Source organism: Solanum dulcamara, chromosome 4, assembly GCF_947179165.1.
Source record: "Solanum dulcamara chromosome 4, daSolDulc1.2, whole genome shotgun sequence".
Taxonomy (NCBI): Eukaryota; Viridiplantae; Streptophyta; class Magnoliopsida; order Solanales; family Solanaceae; genus Solanum; species Solanum dulcamara.
The window spans coordinates 55,599,149-55,612,598 of record NC_077240.1 but is presented as its reverse complement, the minus strand read 5'-3'; the positions used below and the strand labels follow the sequence as shown (position 1 = coordinate 55,612,598).

Sequence of the window (13,450 nt, the reverse complement as noted above, 5' to 3'; positions counted from 1 at the left end):
TCCGCTGCCCCAAATTGAAATTTTTGGTTATAAAACACTATTATATAACCTTGTAACACTTCAAATAATTAATTCATGGAAATAAACTCGGAGGCTTACCTTGGCAGCCCCCAAACCCGTAACCCTCCTTATTTGTTCTTCAAGTTTTTCCTTCGACTTTCTTTCAAGTTTCTAAGCATAAGGATAAAGAAACAATGCCTTAGTCATCATCATATACATATATATACATATATACATCTCCAAGTGCTAGAGGAATACCGTAGATAATTAATTCACGGAAGAAAAATCGAAGAACTCACCTTTAATTCTTCAAAAACGTGGTTGCCTTGTTCCTTTAGGTTCTTCACGTTTTTCCTCTTATTTGGCTAATGTTTTTGGATGGAAAATGAGTTAAGAGTCAGTCAAATTGTATATATACACCTCCTTAGGAGGTGACACATGGAAGCCCCCTAGGGTGCCACCTCGTCCAAGCTTCCAACACAAAACTACCACGTGGCAGCGTGGGGTCCATCCCAAGTAGGTGAGTCACCTCCTTGCTTGTCACCTGCCTGCTTGTCACCTGCTTTCTTCACTTTCGTAAGTTCGGAAACTAGTTTTTTCTCCCTCTCGTAGGTTCGTAATCTCGTCTTATTTTAAGAGCCTATGTAACCCATGCTACCCAAGCTTGGTACGTACTCTAATAGTGTAAGTATTTAAGACTTCCAAGTTAGTAGATTACGTAGATAAATCAAGTCCTACCACCCATTACTTGGCCTCCAATTCCTTCCGGACTCTTATGATTTCATCTCCAACCTTCTCTACTATGGGGTATCACATTCTCCCTTCCTGAGAGCCTTTTGATAGTGTCGTAGCATATCCGGCTCACATGATAATGTCCAAGGAAATTATGAGACATTTCATGTTTAAAAAGGGTGGGGTGTAACATCCTTCCCTCCTTTAAAACATTCATCCCCGAATGTTAGACAAAACTTCTCTTAGCACCTTATACGAATCGTAGATTCTTTGCTATTTTCTTAACACATACTTCCATACCAGGGTTACCTGTAAACATCGGTTATAGGTGCAAATACTTGTATTTCATATTCTCTTCAGTTCCCCGATCATCCTCTTTTTGGTTTTGGTTTTTCTATCGTATCTTGATGGAAGGCACATCTTTAGTCTACAATCTTCCAGTTCGCCAATCTAAGATGGCGATAGGTTTTTTCCCTCATAGGACTCCATCTCCTGGACCTTATTTATGGAATATACCCTGGGTGGCTCGTTAGTATCTTTGTGAAGCATTCCTATCTGATGGACTGGGCGTACAGTTTCCAAATAAGGTGGTAAGCGCAACTTACCAGCTGTGTTGCCCACCTTATGATCAACTTGATACAGTCTAATATATTTTGGGTTAGTTCCCTTTTCTGGGTGACTCCGTTATGAACATCCAATCATCAATTTGAACTCTGAACATCGATGTCAATTATCTATATATCATTCCTGCCGACTCTGGGTTTTTAGTCAATAGCTTGTTTAATCATGTCGGGGCCTTTTTAACTTAGTCATTCTAACATCTACCCATCCAATAGGGGACTTGCACGTCTTATTCTACCAGTCTTGTACGGAGTCATTGGGATACCAAAGTGGTAGCCATTATGGTAAGTAACCTTAATAAGTGGTGGACGATCATCTCAGTTACTCTTAAAGCCAACCATATATGACGTTGATAACTTGGGAATCGTTAGACTCATATAGTTCTTCTCGACTTTCTTCCAAACTTTAACTGGAACTCTATCTTTTGGGTTCTTCTTCTCTTTTTCCCAATCCTTAGGGGTTGGCTACTGAATAATGCTGAAGTCCCCTCATATAATGTCTCTCATAGTTGTTCTATGCTTTATCTAACATGATCTGGTATAATTCTGACAGAATTTTGGCGTATATACTCGTTATCCTGTAGTAACCAGCTAGTTCTGCCAGTTTCTTTTAAACTCTTTCACCACTTTCCTTATCCCCACTGGTAACCTTCTGGATACATTATCTTGTGTCATTCTTTACCTTTACAAGAATATGAAAGGGTACAAGAAGTATCCTAGTGCTATCTCGATAATTCTCATTTTTACCTTGCCTTTTTCTCCCTTATCCTACATTCGATGTCGGGGGAGATCTTTGGCCCAATCGTGGCCATGTATTATGTAACCCGTAGTACCAATTCTATCTCGATAGTTTGGCTTAATCTATCTTTGCATCTCTTGGTAGTTAATTGTAACTTGGGCTTCTTTTCCTGGAATAATAGTTATAGGGATTCTGTAAGATCTTACCATTTCTTCACCCTATAATTTTACACTTTCTCGGCTGAGTAGGTAGCCTTTGCTCAAAGGAGAATAGGACAGTATCGTTAATCTACGGGTAACATTCCCTTTTAGAACCATCTGTCGACAGAGTGTGAAGTGAGTCTTGTAGCCCAGGTCATATTGTGGAATTTTTGACCTTGGGTATTACTTCCTGTCATCTGTAAGTTACATCAACTGATATCCTTACCTTTTGGGTTTTGCTTTTTCTTGCCCTCAGAGTTGGTTGCCCAGTGGTGTCGAAATTCCCTCTCCCACTGGCCCATATAGCCCTTCAGTGGTTTGCTTCTTATTAACAGGTACTATGTTGACGAACTGTGGCATTCGAATGTGTCGTCAGTTAGCAATTAGCTAATCCTTCTTGTTTTTCTTAAGACCTTGTTGCAATTTTCCTTATCGTATCTTATAATACTCCGGGTACATAATCTCATCTCGTTTCTTTGTTGCTAGTTCGGATTCTTCTATCTCGCGTGATCATACCAGCACTAACGCATTAAGTTCCATCAGAATTTCGAAGTTAAGCGTGCTGGGGCGAGAGTAATATTGGGATGGGTGACCTCTCTGGGAAGTCTCCGTGTCGCGTTTCGTCGTAGTACTTTCCATGATGTGCGGGTACTAACTTTAGCCCAAGGTTTACCTCAGTATTGTCTCGCGGGTCTTTATGTTTCGCCTTGTCCTTTCCTCTGTTATCTTGCAACTAGTATCGGCGTAAACCTTTAGTTGAACACAGTAGGGGTACTTGGTATCAACTTCTCAGACATCTCAAAAATCTATGTTTCATTTCCTTTCCCCGTTCTGGGAAAATTTCGGCAGAGTTTCCTCTACACTTCTTACTATCCCAAAACCTGCACGCAGAAAATACCAACAATGCCTCACAGGGCCAACATATATATATATTCATGTCACAGCCGCACAGGGCTTTCAACGTCACAATAATATAAAAATATTGGACTTACGTCATATGTCCAACTTCAAACTGCATCCGTCGCACTTCTTGTCTGTTTTCCTTTCAGGTTTCACTTTACATTTCAATATTAGTTCAATACCTTACCAAACGGATATCTTCCGTACCTTTACTTTACTTACCTGCGTGCTTCGTAATGTCCCATGTCGTCAATTACCTTCTTTAGTTAGTGTCCTCCCTCTATTAAGATCCAAGGTTAGTATAAGGAGTTTTCCTATAACTCGGATCTATAGCACGATCTCAGATGTGAAAGGAAGGTAACATCCTAAATGCCCTGTAGCTTCCTGCTTATAGAAATGGCGCGCAACACACCGATAAACAAGACTCTACTAGACACAGTCTGCAGACAATCCAAGGACGAACTGCTCTGATACCATTTCTATCACAACCTAACCCCATAGGTCGTGACTAGGGTCCGACCTGGACCCCCCGTATACCTAGCTATCAACTGTGGAAAAATTGAACTGTAAATAAAGAAATATTATGTAACAAAGCCCCACTGGGCAATAATATTTTCGTAAACCTGTAGCCCTTTTCGTTTGTATCACAACATGACAGGGCACGCAAGCCGACAAGGCTGCCATAACATAATATCATATATCATGTACCATGTAGACCCATCTGAATCACACTGATATACGCAACCCACATATACATGTCTGCATACCTCTAAACATATAAATGACAACATATGGCGGGACAGGGCCCCCGCCGTACCCCTGAATGGATAAAACAATTTCTATACATCCGTGGACAGTATCAAAACTAGGCCCCGATACAATGGAGCCTCTTCCAGCTGAGCTGCATGGAACCCTAAGCTGACGGACTCCCAAAATCTGTATCTGTACTTGCAGGCATGAACACAGCCCCCTGGGAAAGTGGGGTCAGTACGACATATGCACTGAGTATGTAAAATGTAACATAATACACTGGGGGTATATTCGAAATAGAGAAGCAGGGGAACAAATTATTGAATCGAAGTCATGTACCTGTACTCTGTGAATCACAAAAGCATGCATGCTCAATTTATATAATATAGCCATTCCTTTTAGGGGTCCGGTGAATCACATTTGTAGGACCATCATAGGCCCGGCGCCATTACCACCTTATTACAACACATCATCATATATCTATACACGTATCCTGATCCTCTATTGAGGGACTCAGGGAATAATGCAGTGAACTGTGCACGAGAATGTATCCTGGCCCGGGACTCAGGGAAAGAAGTGTTACAATATACACGAGTAGAGTAGTGAGTAACTATATGCAATTTAAATCATTATTAGAGACTTGACCGTATAAGAAGATTAAAATTTTGTCGGAGGACTCGAGTAGTAGTGTAGTCATCTCGAGTGACTTCTAAATGGCATTATGGGCAATATCAATTATAATCTCGGGGCTCCTAGACATATACTAAAGTAAATTCAAATCGCTTATGGAACCAGAAACATTTGTTAACATATAGTCTGTAAGACTTAGAGCCAGTACATTTGTTACCTCTTTAACATATAAAAGTTTCCAGGGAAATAGTTTAACTACTATCAGAGTTCGATATTCAAAAGTAATTAAAATATGTTTAAGAATGGAGTTACCTCGGAGTTCAGATCAGATTCAACTTACAACTAAGACAAGGACATGCCCCAAAAGAAGAAAGAGAATAAGCTCTATCTAGTCTGTACTTTCCTTCAAGTGATCTTCATATACATATTTCGTACCCGGCCCTTCACGGGGCTCGAGGAACCACTATGGCATTGTAACCTCATTTTCGTATCAAATACGTCTCAATGAAAATGTGAGATAGCTTCCCATACATTATATTCTGACACATAGAAGCTCTACTAGGCAATACTTAATCTTCATAGAAACTCTAATACTGAACAGTGGATAGGTATTATGAGGCGTACTCGGAATTCTAGGAATGGAATTATCCCCGCACTTCATATACAATTCACTTAAGGCTAAACATTGCCAAAAGGAAAGAAAGATAGCTGTACGAACTTATACCAAAACATGCCAAGAGAAAGCTTTACATACCTCTTGGGAGTTACCCTTTATCCTGCTCATCTCTTCATCTTCTGAACCTATTCAATATGAAATTAATACGAATATCAACTACTCTTAACTTTCCAGCATCTTAGGTTACGCCTTAATATTAATGGAATCTATTTCCGTAGTCGTTTCCTCGACTAATTCTTTAGTTTGTTAAGGCGTTAACGAAAATTGGGCAGCACCTCCCCTATAATGTGCCCTATCCAAATTTCAAATTAGGTACCTAATACCTACAGCCAACAGACAACAACAACCTGCAGCAATTCACACCAACAATATACAACATAACTCCAAATGACTCATTCAAAAAAGACGATATCAAAATAGGGTGTCTAGTCTTTATTCTATAACACCTTTCATTATACGACACAAGGGATCATGTGGATGAAACCATAAGCATCCACACCCCTTTTATAATGCATTTAGGCCCTGCAACAACACATTACACCCCTGCAGCAACAACTCACAAGAACGACACTTTATTTCGACGACAATTCACTTTTAGCGACTCCAATTTAGTTTATGCCGAACGTCAAGTGTTCCAATGATATTTACACACTTCCAGCAACCTATAGGACGTGTAAAATGCTCCATAACAACAGAATAAATCTAAAATTTAAAGAATAAACCTTACCTTACCCGAAATTGGCCACAACTCGCCAAAACTACATCTCGGAAACTCCTTGATGTGCTGAAATGGGGCGGACTATTTGTGCCACCTCTACGCTTCCCCAAATTGAAATTTTTGGTTATAAAACACTATTATATAACCGTGGAACACCTCAAATAATTAATTCATGGAAAGAAACTCGGAGGCTTACCTTGGCAGCCCCCAAACCCGTAACCCTCCTTATTTGTTCTTCAAGTTTTTCCTTCAACTTTCTTTCAAGTTTCTAAGCGTAAGGTTAAATAAACAACGCCTTAGTCATCATCATATACATATATATACATATATACATCTCCACTTGCTTGAGGAACACCGTAGATAATTAATTCACAGAGGAAAAATCAAAGAACTCACCTTTAATTCTTCAAAAACGTGGCTGCCCTGTTCCTTTTGGTTCTTCACGTTTTTCCTCTTATTTGGATGATGTTTTTGGATGGAAAATGAGTTAAGAGTCAGACAACATGTATATATACACCTCTTTACGAGGTGACACGTGGTATCCCCATAGGGTGACACATGGAAGCCTCCTAGGGTGCCACCTCGTCCAAGCTTCCAACACAAAACTGCCACGTGGCAGCGTGGGGTCTATCCCAAGTAGGTCAGTCACCTGCTTGCTTGTCACCTGCTTGGTTCACTTTCGTAAGTTCGGAAACTAGTTTTTGCTCCCTCTCGTAGGTTCGTAATCTCGTCTTATTTTAAGAGCCTATGTAACCCATGCTACCCAAGATTGGTACGTACTCCAATAGTGTAAGTATGTAAGAATTCCAAGTTAGTAGCTTACGTAAATAAATTGAGTCCTACGACCCATTACTTGGCCTCCAATTCCTTCCGTACTCTTATGATTTCATCTCCAACCTTCTCTACTATGGGGTATCACATTCTCTCTTCCTGAGAGCCATTTGATAGTGTCGTACCGTATCCGGCTCACATGATAATTTACAAGGAACTTATGAGACATTTTGAGTTTAAAAAGGGTGGGGTGTAACAACAATAAAGAGTGAAGCCCTCGCCTTGAACTGGAAGAGTCAACTTGGAGAAGTTGTAAGTAACTCCTTGATCTTCTGAAATCTTAGCTCTCTCTCCTAAAACAACTCAAATGGTCCATCATGAACAGTCAAACGATTCATTGGCGCTGCAATGGTAGAGAAGCCCTCAACAAATCAATGATAGTAACCCGCTAGTTCAACAAAGCTACGAATCTTAGAAATAGAGTTGGGCCTGGACAAATCACTAATAACCTCAATCTTTGTCAAATCTACCATGATACCATCCTTGGACACTATGTACCCCAAGAATGCTACGTAACCAAGCCAAAACTCACACTTTGAGAACTTGACATAAACTCTCTAATATCTCAAAGTCTGGAGCACTAATCTCAAATGCTACTCATGTTTACTTTGGCTCAGTGAGAATAACTAAAGGTCATCTATGAAGACTATGAAAAAAGAGTCCAGATATGGCCTGAATGCACGTGTGGTCACATCAATGAAAGCGGCATGGGCATTAGAAAATCCAAAAGACATCACTTTGAACTCATAGTGACCTTTCCAAGTCGTAAATGTAGTCTTAAGGATTTCCACTGCCCTAATCCTCAGCTGTTGTAACTGAATCTCAAGACAATATTAGAAAATAATATAGCATCCTAAAGCGGATCAAAGAGGTCATCTATAAAAGGCACGGCGTAACGGTTCTTCACCATCACCTTCTTCAACTACCTGTAATCAACACACGTATTCATAGTACCATCCTTCTTCTTCACAAACTACACTGGGGCACCACAAGGAAAAACACTAGGCCAAATAAACCCCTTACGTAAGAGGTCCTAAGTTGAACACTTATCTCGTTGAGGATTAAGGAAGCCATCCGATATGGCAGAATAGAAATAGGATGGCTGCCTGGCTCCAACTCTATAGAAAATTCAATATCACGCTTTGGGGTAGGCCATGTACGTTAGTAGAAAACATATCTTCAAACTCTCGAATCAATATAATGGCCCTCCCGACTGACATTTTGCACATAGGCCAAATATGCATAGCACCCAAAGAAACTAGCCACTAAGCCTGCATAACAGAGATAGTCTCCATAGGTGTGCGACTATACGCACCCTGCTATAAACTGAAGGAATGCCAGGTATGACTAAGGTAATGATCTTAGCATAGCAATCTAAGACCACATGGTAGAGGGATAACTCGTCCATGTCGAGAATTACATTGAAATCAACCATATCTAGGAGGATCAAGTCAACTCTAGTATCATAACCCTGGATAGTAATTTAGCAAGATCGCAATCCCTAATCAACTACTAAGGACTCACCCACCGGGGACAAAACATGAATTAGCTCTCCAAATACTATGAACTTATACCTAATCGGAGAGCATAACATACAAAAACCTATGAAAAAGTAGGGCCCAGATCAAATGACACTATAGTAGGCTCATGTCATTATAGAGGCGTGCTTGTGATGACATCGTCCCTTCTCGACCGCCTTGATGATACATATCCTGATCATAACCTCTAGCTTTAGGGGGTACCACTAAAATTAGCATGGCTACAGTAAGGGCTGGAGTAACTATTCCATGACATGAATAATCTCGAAACCACTCATCTATCTTTCCAGAATAATAGCAACCCTAGGAGGAATGACCTATATGGAACCATCTACCGTGAACTATAGAACCCGAATATGATCCCCTCGAACTCTGGCTAATTCTAGGACCACCCATACACTACTGACTACCCTCCAAAGAAGGTAATGCCTCTTGAACTCTCCTACTGGTTAACCCTACTAAAATTGTTAGAGATACCTACCATAGAAGTCCCTAGGCATGCATAGGGACCCATTGTAGCTGCCCGGGTGGTGAGCCCTCTTATCGCTGCCCTTGTGGGCCTCACGATGAATTTTCTCCATAGTGCGGGTATGATCTATAACATCCAAAAATAAACAACCTGCTGAATCCATAACATCTATCTCAATCCTCAATTGAAAGCTGAGTCCATGCACAAAACAATAGACTATTTCTTCCTCAGTAGACAGTATTATGGTGGCATGGACAGGCAGCTCATGAAACTGTCCCTCGTACTCTAAAACAGTTATAAAGCTCTACCACAACTTGTAGAACTAATCATGAAGCTTGTCCTTGATACTCCGTGGTATGACCCTGGCTAAGAAGGCCTCTAAAAGCTCCTCTTAGGAAATTGGTGGTGACCCAGCTGGAGTGCTTTGTATATACGAGCGGCATAACTACTTCGCGAACCCGTAGAACTAGTGAGTAATGAATGTGGATCCTATGAACTCCATAATACCCAAGGAATGGAGCTACTACTGGCATGTAATAAGGATCTCATGGACATACTTTCTTATAGATTTAGAAAATCTAGGCGAGTATAATCCCTGGAAGACCCCAAGTAGCTTCAGCTTACATAGAGATATGGCCTCATTCGCTATAGCTAGTTGATTAGCAGTGGGGGCAGTGGCTGCTAAACCTCTGAACCTTCTACGGCAGGCTCACTCTACTGGACTAGCACGGTTGTGGCTATAGTTGGGGCCTACTGCTGCATACCTTCTAACGGTGCAAAAAGTTGTGTAATGGTTGTTTGTAGCTTGGGAGACAAAACTGGTACAAGTGGTAACTGGGTTGGCCCCAGCCCTACAGATTAGTGATGAATGGGCTCTACTTGAGGCTCCATCTACTTCCTAGAGTCGGCACTCGCTCATAAGATGGTGTTGCATCCCTGGCGTCTAAATGGTCAGTCTATACCCCTGGCAAAAGCTCTATTAGTAAGCCTTGGTGCGTCATCCTAGGCCACAATACTGCTCGTGTGAGTCATCTCTATAAAAAATATTGGAACAAGTGAGATTTATGAAACCATTAAGACACACACTGCACGAATGTGATAAAAAAGCGATAACATTTCTAAAGACATCATGTAGTCTCCTTAAGATAAGTTACGGACGTCTCCACATTGATCCGTAGAATTCTGCTAGACATTAGCTTTGTATAAATGAGACTTGTGAACCTGGTGATCTGATAGCAACTTGGCACAAATCATTGCCACAAGACTTGATGGCACCTACTATAGCCAACTAATATCTCAGAATTGCGAGTAATAGAATCGGAGGTAGAAACTAAGCGGTACTAAAAAATAATAAAGCAATTGCAGGAACATAGGAATAATCAGAAGAACAACAACTAATTATATATATATATATTAATATATAAGATCCCTTCTAGAACCTGAAACTCACAAGTACAGAGCTACTACAAAATACAGATACAAGTACCAAAAGTGGACCACAGAAACAAAGACTATCTCAAAATATAAAAGATAATAATATGTACTGATGAAGATATGAGTATCCAAAAATGCCAAGTGCTCACCCTCGTCTCCCGTTCAGACTACAACTGGCTCAAATCAATGCTAGTAACTAGTGCTTGGATAAGTATCAGAAAAACAGATGTAGAGTGTAGTATCAATACCAAAACAACAGGTACCCAGTAAGCATCATAGGCCAACTAAGCTTGAAAAGGTATAAGTAGTAAGAAATGATATAATATGAGGTAAATAACTGAAAGAGATAGACAATAAAGAGATGCACAAGAGTGTAAGGAAATAAAGGAACTAAGTATAGATAACTAAACCTAACTAGACCCCCATAAGGCTAGAAGGTACACTCATGTGCAAGTTAAATAAAAACCTGAATGGACCCCCACAAGCCCGACAAGTACATATAATTTCTAAAACTACTAATAATGAGGAATGGTGAGTCCAGAGCTGAAAGAGCATAGCCCGTACCTTGAACTACAGTTATCCTCCAAGTAACCAATATTATCCAATAGTAGAAGCCCAGTTAAGATATCCAACTCCTAGACCTCAACCGATGGATGAGTTTCAAAGGGGAAAATTAGTTGCAATCTCCAAATAGTCAATATGGAAAGTCTAGCTAAGAAGACTAGCACTCATACCTATAACCACAGATATGTCTCAAAGGGTAAGAGTCTGAGATTAGATAAGTCATCTCTATAGAGAATAAGCAGGAAGTATGACCAGACCTAGAATCTGCGATGATAGTAGTTGCCAAATAATTCCATGTCATCTAGTCATCATGAAACCCCCATGGATCAACATACATTCTCAAATAATTAATTAAACTCTCAAATCTTGACCCATCTTCAATCCTAAATCATCAAACAAGGCTCGAACGCATAGACCCTCCATGAATGATCTATTAGAAGAGGAGAGAGTTAGAATATTGTCTACCCTGAGGAAAATCCTCATATAATACTCAATCTACCATACCCTACTATGCATGTCAAGTCTACAGAGAGCTAAGCCATCCAAATCGACGACGGAACAAAAGCAAGGCCTAAAGGATCCATCTCACAAATCTATGGCAATACTCGTCTATTTCTAGACTAAAGCCAACAAGTTCATAACAAATTGAAAACAATAATTATCAAGGCTACAAGGTATGGATGATCGCATATAAAACAACAGTATGCTCACAAGTACCTGGTACTACCGAAAAAATCCTAAAACATAATTTTTATATTAACATTCATGCTCAATCACCTAACCAACCCAAATTCTTAATAAACTACATGCTATCACATAATCAAGTTCATTTTAGAAAAAGGGAAGCTATAGCCTATATGTAGACCGATCATGTGCGTTCAAAAATCATAGAACCGAAGCTTTCCCTTTCTGAAATGGCCTACAAATGCTGTAACACTTTCTAAAATAGGTACACAATGTCAATACGGTCGTTTTGATACTAGATTTAATAAAAACAAAGACTGGCCATTTTTGGAGTCAAAAATGGGAATAAAGGACCCGCTTTGGTAATTCTAAAATTGACTCCATGAAAAGGTCTAATTTACCACCCCAAACTTGTGTTCCAAAATGTAACACAATTCGAATCTCGGATCAGCAAGAATCAAATAATACAAGAATTTCACAACTTGAAGCTCACCTCAACAAAGGAAGTAGCTTCACAAGAATATACCTCAAACAAAGCCTCTCTGCTAACTCCAGCATGCTTCTATGAGATCTCCCAACAATTGCGCACACTTTAACCTTTGAATCACCTAATTTTTCCAAGAAACTACAGAGAAAAGTGATTTTAAATTTTGGACAAATAAATAAAATTCGAACTAAAAATAATCCCACAGGCATCGCAAAAGCAAGCTTAAAGGTCGCTTATGGACCACCTTAAAGAGGCGGGCATCACTAAAGTAAGGACCTTGTCGCTTTAGTGAGGGTTCGCTTTAGTGACAACCTGCATCTTCAACTACACCAGCTCAGAGGCCCTAGTTTCTTTAGTGATAGTCACTTTAGCGTCCAAGGGTTGTTTTAGCGAGGGCACCGCGTACAGCTGGTACAAAGGAGTTTTGAAAGTGCCCAAGTATCCGATCGGGTGGTCGGGTTCACAACCCCATATGCATAAAAAATATATGGTACCCCACAAAATTTGACATGTCATACTCAATGACGTAGAAAAAATTCCCGTACGAGGTTATTTTGAAAAAAAAGTGGATCCCACACTCAAATGTCATTTTACGCCAAATTTTATAATGGATCTCGAAATTAAATTGAGAGCCTCGGGAAGTACACGGAGTGTCATTCCAGACCAAACTCAATATTTTAAAACTAACTGTGCTGACAAAATTTTCATCCATGCCCATTTTTGAAGAATGTTGACCAAAGTCAAACTTAGGAAAAATTTCGAAGGTTAAAATACCAAATGGCCTCAAACTCGCACTGAATGCCTCGATACTCATACTGACCATGCTACTAGATTTATTTGACCATCCCTAGATGATGGAATTATCAGAATTCTATTCGAAGGTTGTTTACCTGAAGTTATGAGTGAAACTAACTTTTCAAGTTTTAGAAGGTCAAAAACAGGGAAACAGTCAGTGCCATCAAGACATAAATTATTTGGGGTCTGTATAAGAATAATTCAAATGATGAAATGAATGTGTTAAATCAAAAATTACTTGGAGTTATTATAGTTTGCACACATGGGGTTTCGAACAAATCCTGAGCACCCCATCAAAGACTTGAGCTCTTAAAAAACTCAGTAGGTACAACTGTTTCTAGTTTCTTCACAAAAGAGACAGTAGTTAGCTAAAGATCCCCTCGCATTAGTGACCAGGGCATCGGTTAAGCGAAGGGTCACTCTGGGGTGGGTATCTCTTTAGCGACCAGGCCCTCGCTAAAGCGACATTCACTTTAGCCCCTATACAGGGTTATCACTATTGTTACTCCTAGGGAATTATTTTAAGATCCGTGTTTTAGTTACTTCTTCAAACTTTAAAACTCGATATCTCCTCCATTTTATGTCCAAAATTGGTTTTTCAAAGGATGGATTATTGGGTATTGTTAGGGAAATTCATTGGACTGGTTGGAAATTATGTAAGACTTATTGTTTGAGATAATTCT

At 39.9% G+C, this 13,450-nt stretch overlaps 1 pseudogene; it reads left to right on the top strand.

Moving 5' to 3' along the window:
* Nucleotides 1-2,793: 2,793 nt before the first annotated feature.
* Nucleotides 2,794-2,913, top strand: LOC129888101 (5S ribosomal RNA; annotated as a pseudogene).
* The last annotated feature ends 10,537 nt before the right edge of the window (nt 2,914-13,450 follow it).